Here is a 10,827-nt window from a genome sequence, read left to right on the forward strand (position 1 = left end):
CAATTGTGGCTTAATGCCACTTTCGAATCCTTTTTGCCAACACGAGGGAACGTCGAAGGAGATGCCCCAGAGATAATGAATCGAAGTATTGAGGGCACCGGACTCCTTCGACTGACTCCAGCTGATGACGTTCCCTCACCAAGTACACTTTGATGTTCTCGAAACGTCATCATTTCCTTCCTTCGATGGCTCCTTTTGCCAGTCAAACGCATGGTCCTTCCTGGTTTACTGCCTCGCTCGAAGACGCTGTGAAAAATGCCAACACAGAGATTGAAGAGATATGGCGTGCCTTTCTCCTTCCAAGGCTACTTGTTTCTAGGATTCTGCTAGTGAAGAGTCACGTGTGTCTGTTAGCTTACCAGCCTAATTTTGTCTCTCGACAATTTGGGTTGTGTCAACTTATCCCTTTCTCTTTATTCAAACGAAAGCGCAAGATCTGCTGCGCGGGAACTGAATGGAGCGCTAGAGACATTGCCGTCCACAAAGAATTCCATGCAAATTTTGCCGAATTTCAATTAATAGCCTTCCAACCATCGTTCTATTCCACCAATGGTTTCGCCACTTGGTGGACAGATTTCTATTCCAAGAACATGTTTTCGACTGCTGAAATCAAAGAACGTCTAACGAAGGCTTTTTCATCTTTGCAGGAAAATGTCCCCAAGGGTAAGCTTACTCATTCTGCAGAAATCCAAGAATTCCAAAAGTACTTTGAAACTGTCTATAACCCAACGAACATCGTTGACACTGTTTGTTATGCAGCCCCAATTTTAAAAGAAAAATTTGAAAAGCAGATTGCCAAAAGAAAATCTCTCAAAACTGTAAAACCTGAATTGAAATATGACTTGGCTTTTGAGTGCGAACCACCCAAATTCCCAAAGTTACCTAGTGCAGATTTTGCTTTTGTCATTTTCCCCCCTTACCCTTACTGGTTCACGTGTGGGAACATTTTTAACATACTAAAAAATGACCAACAAAAGCCTGCAAAAAGAGTAGTTGCTACCAAACATACCTTAGACAGTTTCAAAGGCTTCCTTCACTTCGATTTATCTGCAGTGAGAATTACTTCTCCGACATGTGAAGGTGTGGAATGTTTGGATCTCTTGGTTTTACAACTTCTTTTTGTTTCTTACCAGTCTTTTAACCATTTGCATGTTTCGACTAACTCACATCCTTCTTTAGCTGTCGAAAGGAAGGTGGTGAAGAAAGAAAAACATGTGGCGAAGGCTAGTTCGACTACTGCTTCCAAACCAACTACCTCTTCGAGCCAGGGAGTGCCTTCTGGTGCCGCTCCAGAAAAAACAAAAAAGGGTTCAAAGGTATTACATCAAATAACTTCTCTATCTCTTTCGAATTTCTTGCTAATTATTTATGATTTTCTTTCTTCAGGGTAGTGGCAAGCCTCCCTTGACACCCAAGAAAAGAAAAACTCCTCCTGCTAATGTCATTCTTGTCGAAGATGATGAAGAGGATACTCCTCCTACTCCACTTAAGAAGAAACAAAAGAAGAATAAGGCCACAGTTGCCCCTTTCCAACCAAATCAACAACAGGGTGTTGAAACCACCATTCTCCCTCCTCTTCCAAAGAAAACTCCATCCCAACCCTCTAGTGTTGCAGAGCTGGAGCGTATTGGGAGCAATGCCTCTGATCCAGAGGTCTAACAGGTATGCTTCGACCTTGAGTATTCTTTCGTTCGACAAATTTCACATTTCCAATCTAACATTTCAGTTTCAGGACAAAGCCATTACTCCCCTCATTTCTACTGCCAATCAAAGCGATCCTTCGAGCGACATGAATCCATCTCCTCCTCTGACAGTCAGCGGTGCTATCCGAAACAAAGGCTCTTCGATTGGGGCTCACAATCTTGAAGAAGATAACGCTCAGAACGAAGAAGAAACCTCTTCCCCTGGTGAAGATGGTAAAAGGGATTCGAAGCACGTTGACGAGACGGACTCAACAGGGAAAGAAAATTCTGAGAGTACTCCTAGTGATTCTCCCACCAGGGTTGCAATCCCTTCAAATGATGCTGACGAGGATGATCAGGATTCAGACAAAATTGAGGGGTATTTTCGAGAAGATGAAGACATAAATATGGGAGAAGCTGATGCTGAGGGGAATCAAACTGGAACTAGTAATGCCAGCGTCGATACAGTCTCAAATCCCACCAAAGTTCGACCATCCATCACCCAAACTTCACCCACACCACTTACTGACGAAGAGAAAAGATCTTTAAAACAAAATGATCCCCTCAAGTATGTGAGGTTAATGATGGCTCAAAGAGAGTCTTCTTCAGAGCAAAGTGTTTCTGGAGCTTCGACCCAATCTGGTGTTAGTGCAAACGAAGCATCACATGACGAACTCCTTCAGCAGGTGAAGAAGGCAGTTTTTGACGTAAATCTCTTTGATGAGTTAAAGAATAATGTGGGGGCGAGCTTTAGCATAAAGAAGCTAATAAGCAAAATTAACATCACTGCTTGCCCCACTGATGTAGGTGAAGCCCTTATTGATATTCTAAACCTCATTGACCAAGTGTGTGCTGAATATCATAGGGAGGTGGATGCTAAAGCTAAGCTTCTATCGACTGAAAAAGCTCAAGCCATTGAATTTGACAATGCCCTTCGAACTTCACAAGCTTCTGAGGAGTTAACCGCTTCCAGAAAATCAGCCCAAGCAGAGTTCGACACTTACACTGCTTCAATACGCCTTTGGGAATCTCATATTGCAGAATTACAGCAAAAGATTTCTGATGCTAAGGCGAAGCAGGATGCTATCCGAGGCTTGGATAGAACTGAAGCTGATGATCTGGCGAAGAAAAGCGTGGACCACGTCGAAAAAGCTACGACAATGAACGAAGATATTGCACGCCTTAGAGGAGTTCAAGCGGCCGTTCAGTATAAGATTGGCTTGGCGAAGAAGAAATATGATCGAATGAGGGCCACTATTCCTTTTTGACTTCCTCCTGTATTTGCTTTGTTCGCTTCTTGTTTACTTGTAACTTGATTCAGACGAAAACCAATTTGGCACATATTTTGAATTTAAATATCTTCTCCATTTTGGTCATGATAGTTCTTTACTTACTATGCTGTTATGACTCTAACTTCGTGCATAAATGGTTTATACCTCTTTAAGTATTTTCCATTTACTTTTAGGATCCTCCGATCCTCTGCTAGTTCTTCTATTTCGTATGCATTGTTTGAAAAGGCTTTTAGAATTCGAAAAGGTCCTTCCCAATGTGGAGACCATTTTCCTAATGCCTTACTCTTTCGATCCATAGGCAATATGACTTTCCATACTAAATCATTCGTAGTAAAAGTTTTATCTTTGACCCTCTTATTGTATGCCCTTGCTACCCTCTCCTTTTGTCTTCTTAACACTTCTAACGCATGTAACCTTTCTTTGTCCAAATCCACCAGCTCATTTATCATCATTTCCCAGTATAAATCAGATGGGATTTCTCCTTGTCTTTGGATTCTTACTGATTGTAAGTAGACTTCGACAGGTAGTACTGCATCATGTCCAAATGTAAGCTGGAAAGGTGTAGTGTTAGTGGCTTCTTTAGGGGAGGTTCGACAAGCCCAGAGTGCTTGGTCTAAAGTTTTGTGCCAATTTTTTGGCTTTTTCTCTACATGATTTTTGATTAGCCCAATTATTACTTTGTTGGCTGCTTCAACTTGCCCATTGGCTTGAGCATAATAGGGCGTGGATGTTAATAATTTGAACCCTATTTCCTTCGTAAATTCTTGCATCTTTCGACCAATAAAGACTGATCCTTGATTTGTTGTTATACTTTCTGGGATTCCAAATCTGTATAAAATTTGCCTTTGAATGAATTCGATAACAGTCTCTTGGTCCACATTTACTAGAGGTACTGCTTCGACCCACTTAGTGAAATAGTCAATTCCTACAAGTATGTATCTTTGACCTTTGGATGAATGGGGTATAATCTCACCAATTAGATCTAATGCCCAACCTCTGAAGGGCCAAGGCTTAATAATCGTATGAAGTTCGCTTGCAGGAGCATGTTGAATTCCTGCGTGTATTTGACATTCCTGGCAACCCTTAGCAAACTCTATACAATCTTTTAACATGGTGGGCCAATACATTCCATATCTGAAAAGCAACCATTTCATCTTATGTCCTGCCTGATGTGCTCCACAAGCTTCAATGTGTACACTGGATAATGCCATGTAAGCTTCGCTTTCTCCTAAGCATTTCAACAGGATTCCTTCCGGGGTTTTCTTGAATAATTCATTCCCTATCAATATATAAGATAGAGCCCTGTACTTGGTTTTTCTTTCCGTGTATGTCGAAGGGTCCTTGAGATAATTAATAATTGGATTTCTCAAGTCTGTATCTATCAAGGTATCAATGGCCAATACTTCAAACTCCTCTTTGTTAGCATATCCTAACTGGGTGCTTTCCAAATCCGTCGGAGATAATCTGGCAGCCATTGCCTTTCCTCTTACTTCGACAAGCTCTTCTAGCTTTTCTTTTGAAATTCTATACCCTGAGGATATTTGTGCTAAGTCATTAGCCTCTTGGTTTTTTATTCTAGGAACATGTTTTATGTCGACGTACTCGAATTTTTTGAGTAACCTATTCGCAATGACGAAGTACATAATCAAATTTTCTTTTATACATTTGTACTCCTTCGTCAGTTGCTTGATTACTAATTCTGAATCTCCTTTAATTTCGACCCTAGTTGCCCCTAATTCCAACAAAGCCTCAAGTCCTGCAATAAGAGCTTCATATTCTGCTTCGTTGTTGGAACAAAGGGGACCTTCAATTCTATATTTGAGTTTTGTTGGAATTCTGTCAGGAGAAATTAACATTATCCCAACCCCACTTCCATTCTTATGAGTGGAACCGTCGAAGAATAATTTCCAAGGTTTCAACTCAACTTGAAATTGAGGATTTTCGACCAGTGCATGGTCTACAATAAAATCTGATACTATTTGTCCCTTCATTGCCTTTAAAGGCATAAAGGTTAAAGAGTATTCAGTGAGCGCTAAAGCCCATTTTCCAATTCGACTGTGCATTATTGACTTAGATAACATATACTTGATGACATCAAAATGCGAAGAGACGTATAAATCAATAGGTTTTATATAATATTTAAGTTTAGTACAAGAGAAATGCAAACAAAGACACAACTTTTCTATTGAAGTGTATCTAGTTTCTGCATCATTTAAAACCCTACTAAGGTGGTAAATGGCTCTTTCGACGCCATCTTCATTCTCTTGCGCCAACATGCTACCTCTGGTGGTGTCGGAAGCTGATATATACAGTCTCATAGGCTTCTTTCCACACGGTGGTGCCAAGATAGGAGGATTTATCAAATAATGTTTGATCTTGTCGAATGCCTCTTGGTGTTCGTCATTCCATTCGAACTTGCCTTGTTTCAGGCGCAGAAGGGGAGAGAAGGCTTTAGTTCGACCACTTAAATTCGAGATGAATCTTCTTAGGAAGTTTATCTTTCCTAATAATGATTGTAGTTCCTTTTTGGTTGATGGTGCTTTGGTCTCCATAATAGCCTTCGTCTTGTTCTGATTGATTTCTATCCCCTTTTTGTGGACCACAAAGCCCAGGAAATCTCTAGCCTGCACAAAGAATGCACACTTAAGAGGATTGATTTTTAAGCCATGTTTTCTCATTCTTTCGAATGATTGGCTGAGATGGGATAGATGGTCTTCATCCGACGTAGATTTTATCACAATGTAATCTATGTATACTTGCATGAATGTCTCTATATAATCATGAAATATAGAGTTCATTGCTCGTTGGTATGTTGCCCCAACGTTTTTTAGGCCAAAAGGCATGACTATCCATTCATAAGTGCCTATTTCCCCTGGACATCGAAAAGCTGTTTTAGAAACATCTTTTGCGATGAAAATCTGGTTATATCCAGAATATCCATCAAGCATGCTGAGATACTCATAGCCTGCGGCTGAGTCAACCAACATCTCTGCCATAGGCATTGGATACTCATCCTTAGGGGTTGCTGCATTTAGATCACGAAAATCTATACATACTCGCAAAGAGCCATTTTTCTTGATAACAGGGACAATATTAGCAACCCAATCGACATACCTTGTGGTCCTGATGAAGTTGCAACGAAGAAGTCTTTAGACATCTTTTTTTATCTTTGTGAGGATTTCTGGTGCGAATCTTCTTAGAGTCTGCTTGATGGGCTTCTTACCATCCTTTATAGGCAGCTTTAATTCGACCAGGTCCCTCTTCAAACCAGGCATCTCGTCGTAATCCCAAGCGAAGCAATCTTTGTTCTTCCTTAGTAATTCAATCACTCTCACTTTCAACTTGAGGTCTAGTTTAGCGCTGATGTAGGTAAATCTTTTTGCACTTCCATCTCCGAGATCAATCTCTTCGAGAGGATCTTGTGCTAACATCTTTGCACTTGACGTTACTGGATATTTTTCAAGTCCCAGAGGCTCTTCGTCGTAGATGGCGTCCAACCTCTATTCTGCTGGTTCCACAGGTACTTGCTCGTTATGGGGTTTTGGTTCAAAGAATTCCCCTGGTCCTGTATTACAGATTTCGCTATATGTGGCCTTGTTAGCCATGTTTGTTATCTCGGCTTCGAGAGCCACTTGTATTTTATTCTCAACCATGTAGGCCGAAATCTTTTCAAAGAAAGAAGACTCAGTCATAATACAGGTCTTCATCCCAGCATGTTGGTCGTATCTCAGATGATTCTCCTATTTCTGGGTCTCCCATAATCTATCTATCCCACTAGAAGCCATTTGAGTAGAGAGTCAAAAAGTACAAGGCATTTTTATTTGGGGCGTAGCCTTCTTCTGCTGGGTAACACGGTCCTATGTGTGCCAAATTTCTGTCAAAGTTTCTCTTGTCCACATGGTTTACTTCTGCCCTGAAGTAACTTTGATCGGCTTCGACATTTTCTACCACGCCATCTTCTCTCCAGATAGATATTCTTTGATGCATAGTCGAAGGGACCGCTTATATTCCATGTATCCACTCTCTTCCCAGTAGTAAGTTGTAATTTGCTTTTACAGGTATTACCATAAACATCGTTGGTCTTGTGATTGACCCAACAGTTAAGTCCACCTGTATGACGCCCAGGGTTTGTCCTATCTTTCCTTCATAATTTGACAGCACCATGTTGTGAGGTTTGACGTCAGTGTCGAACATCCCTATCTTTTTCAACATGAATTGGGACATCAAATTGACGGCTGCTCCCCCGTCCACTAAGACTTTATTCACTCCCACCTATCCAACCTTTGCCCTAATGTATAGGGGTTTGAGGTGACTCTGCATCCCCTGGTGTGGCCTTTCGAACATAGCGTTCTGTTCTTCGACAACACCACTGTTCAGAACATAATAACACACTGGTTGATGCTTCGCCATCTCTGCAGCGTCCGCTTCCTCATTATCTTCGACCTCTGTTTCCTGGTTATACTCGTGCAGCAAAACTGAGACCATGTTATAATTCATATTCACGGAAGACACTCCGTCGAACTCGAAATCATCTGTGAGCATTTCCTCTTCTTTCACTTGTTCCTTCTGAACCTTATGAGTTATGTTTTCATCTGGAAATAACTTTCTTCCTACGGGTGGTTTGGTCGAATCCATGATATTTGGGGGATTCTTGACGCTGTTGGATTCTCCAGTTTCTTTTTAATTCATTTCTCTTTCTGCTTTCCTCATCCTTTGATGCCTTCTCCATTGGGATCTCGACATAGGGTTCTTTCCTTTGTAATTTTCTAACCTGACAGCCTCTCTTTTGGATGCCTGAAATTGTTTTCTGTACGCCCACGAGGTCCTTCCTCCATCTTCGAAACTCCTCCATTTTCCTTTCTTCGGTCCCGCATGAGTCCACTTGTCCTCGGGGACTTCTGCCGGCAATTTGAACATGACTCTCTTCGCCCTTGGGTGAGGGATATCTGGTCTCATAGGTGCTCCCCTCTTGTCGAAGCTATACATGTTTGGATTTCCTCCATGTCCGTCCCAACCTTGGTCATATGGGATTCTTTCGAATGCTTCGGCTAATTCTCTGTTATACACGGCCCCACACCTGGGACACATCAAACATTCCATTTCATATTTGTAGCAGCGCACAATGAAACCCAGAAGGCTTTCTCCTGGTGTGGGATACACCTTCTGCAATTGGCTTTCTTTCCTCCAGTTTCTCTCGGTCTTTGTCCGTTGCCATCTCTCGTAATCTTCAGCCACCCTTCGAGAGATCCTGATGCTGCATCTTGGGCATATCAACATATCAGCATTCTTTTTGTGACATCTCCAGAGATACTCGCGTAGGCTTTCGTTGGCTTTGGGATAGCCAAATCTCATCCCTTCCTGCTCCATCTTCAAACATTCCTCCATTTCCTCCATTTCTGGGGGAATTTGCTTCAGGTCTACCAAGTTGACGCCCAGACCAGCGTCATCAGTGATTGAAATTGCTTCGAACTTCTTTCTTAGGCCCTCAGTAGCCTCGGTTGTTTTCCCTTTAAGACCTTCAGTGGTCCTTGGTTCGACGTTAGCAGCCTGTTTACCCTTGATAGAAGTTCCAAAGGAAACGTCGTTACTTAGGCCATCAGTAGCCTGCTCTTCGTCCAATGTGTAGCCTTCAGTTCCTGCTGCTTTTGCAACCTTCACTTTCCTTACATCAACCATGTTGATTTCGACAGGCTCAACATAGTTGGTCTCAGCAACGTTAAGGGGATCAGTATCAACTTTCATCTAGTTTTTTCCTTTGTCGGCGAACTTGAGGCATCCATCTCTGATTGCGTTCTGAATAAGATCCCTGAAAAGAAAGCATTGTGAAGTTTTATGGCCCAAAAAACTGTGATATTTACAGAAACCTCATTTCTTTCGTTGTTCTAACGGGGGAATCTTGGTATTATGAGGCACTATCATTTGGCCATCTTTTACTAATAGGTCGAAGATCTCGTCACATTTGGAGACATCAAATGTGTAAGTCTTTTAGGGAAACCTATCGTTCTTTTCAGTTTCGACAGGATTTCTGCCGTTCAAAGGTGTAAGTAATTTGCAGGCGTAGAGTGGTGCTTCTTTTAATTCTGCCAAATCTACTTCGAATTCCTCAAGACCATAGGGGTCTTCAGCAATTTCAGACTCTTCGTCTTCGAATTCGACATAAGTACCCCTTTCTTTCTTATAATTCTTATTCGCTCTGGCCTTTTCAGATTTTAAGCGTTCGACCTGTCGAACCCTATCTGCTAATTGGGCCATGTCTCTTAGATGCTGGGTGTCTAACTTTTTCCTGATGGAATAGTCCAGACCTCCAGCGGCCATTTCGACCAACTCATGTTCAGGTACTATTGTAAAGCATCTAGATTTTAACAAGCGGAACCTATTCAGATAATCATCTATAGGTTCAGTGAATTTTCTCTTGATGCTGGCTAGTTTCTTAAGACTTATCTTAGTTTGGCCCATGTAGAATTGTTCATGAAACAATCTTTCTAACTGGGGTCAAGCATCTATGGAATTTAGTGGTAAAGTCGTAAACCACGTGAAGGCGTTCTTTGTTAAAGAACTAGGGAAATATTTCATCCTCAAGTTCTCACTGTTCGCCAAATCCCCTGCCTCAATCATGTATCTGGCTATATGCTCTATAGTGGATTCACTAGTATCCCCTGAGAATTTGGTGAACTTAGGGATTTTACAACCCCTTGGTAATTCTATTTGCAGGACATACTCTGACAGGGGAGAAGAATAGTTTGGCCGTCGAAGTCCTATGTTTAGACCATTCTGGGCCATGATTCTCTCTATCATACCGGTTAGGTAATTTTCCATCATGTTTTCCCGCCTAACCCTATGAATTACTTCGTCTGTGTCCTGGTCTCTATTAACCATTATCACTCTCCTAGGTTGTTCTTCAGGGACTTCCCGTCGAATTGGCTGTTGTTCCAATCTTGCCCCTATGACTCTTTCGTCAGGGGCTTGCCTTTGTGGTCGAACCTGATCTACCGTTGGTTCTTCTCCCTGGATTATAACCTGGTTTGACCTGCGTCGAACAACAAGTTATGGGGTGCCTAGAAAATCTTCTATGCGTCCCATCTGTGCTGACAATTGTTGGTATGTTTGGGCGTTGTCAGTATTAGTCCTATTCACATTCTGTATTAACAGAGAGAAAATGGTATTCATTTCTCTGGCCAGAACTCCTACCATATCATGGTTACTGGAATCCATTTATTGTCTAAAGGTTGCCTGATTATTCGTTGTAAGGGTAGGTAGTAGGGTGGGGATCCCTTGTGATTGGTTATTTTGACTTATGTGGTTCATGCCGGATCCAGAATTTTGGATTGGCGAAATAACCGTATTATGTGGTTGAGTATATATGGAAGAATTGTTTTGAAGCCCTGCCATGGCAGTTAATGGCATTCCATAAGGGTAATCTCTCACAGACCTAAAGTTTTCGAATCCTGGTGGCCTAGGGGTTGAAACTGCAGGCATATCTGCCGCGCCTGATATGATAGGCATTACTGACGAATTATGCAAGGCCATGGATCCGGTCGTTGGTATGGCCTGTGCATTAGGGATTTCAGTGGACACATTAATCGAATTTTCTCCGATTGTCCCCGCTCCCTGGGGGGAGGACTGTTCCCCTTGACTAGTTGTATTAACCATCTTATTCGCGTTTTTTCCGTTGGTTATAGGTTGTGAATTATTGGCTACCCTGCCACTTCTAAGGATCATACAACACTAATTTTTTAACCAAAAGAAAAACGATAATTTTGCGAATAAAACAACTGTTGTAATCAACAATCCTTTTGACACGGTCCCACCGGGTGTGCCAATTTGTTTACCAGTGATTTCTGATAAGCAACCGC

The sequence above is a fragment of the Lathyrus oleraceus genome, chromosome 6 (genome assembly GCF_024323335.1).
Source record: "Lathyrus oleraceus cultivar Zhongwan6 chromosome 6, CAAS_Psat_ZW6_1.0, whole genome shotgun sequence".
NCBI classification, from domain to species: domain Eukaryota; kingdom Viridiplantae; phylum Streptophyta; class Magnoliopsida; order Fabales; family Fabaceae; genus Lathyrus; species Lathyrus oleraceus.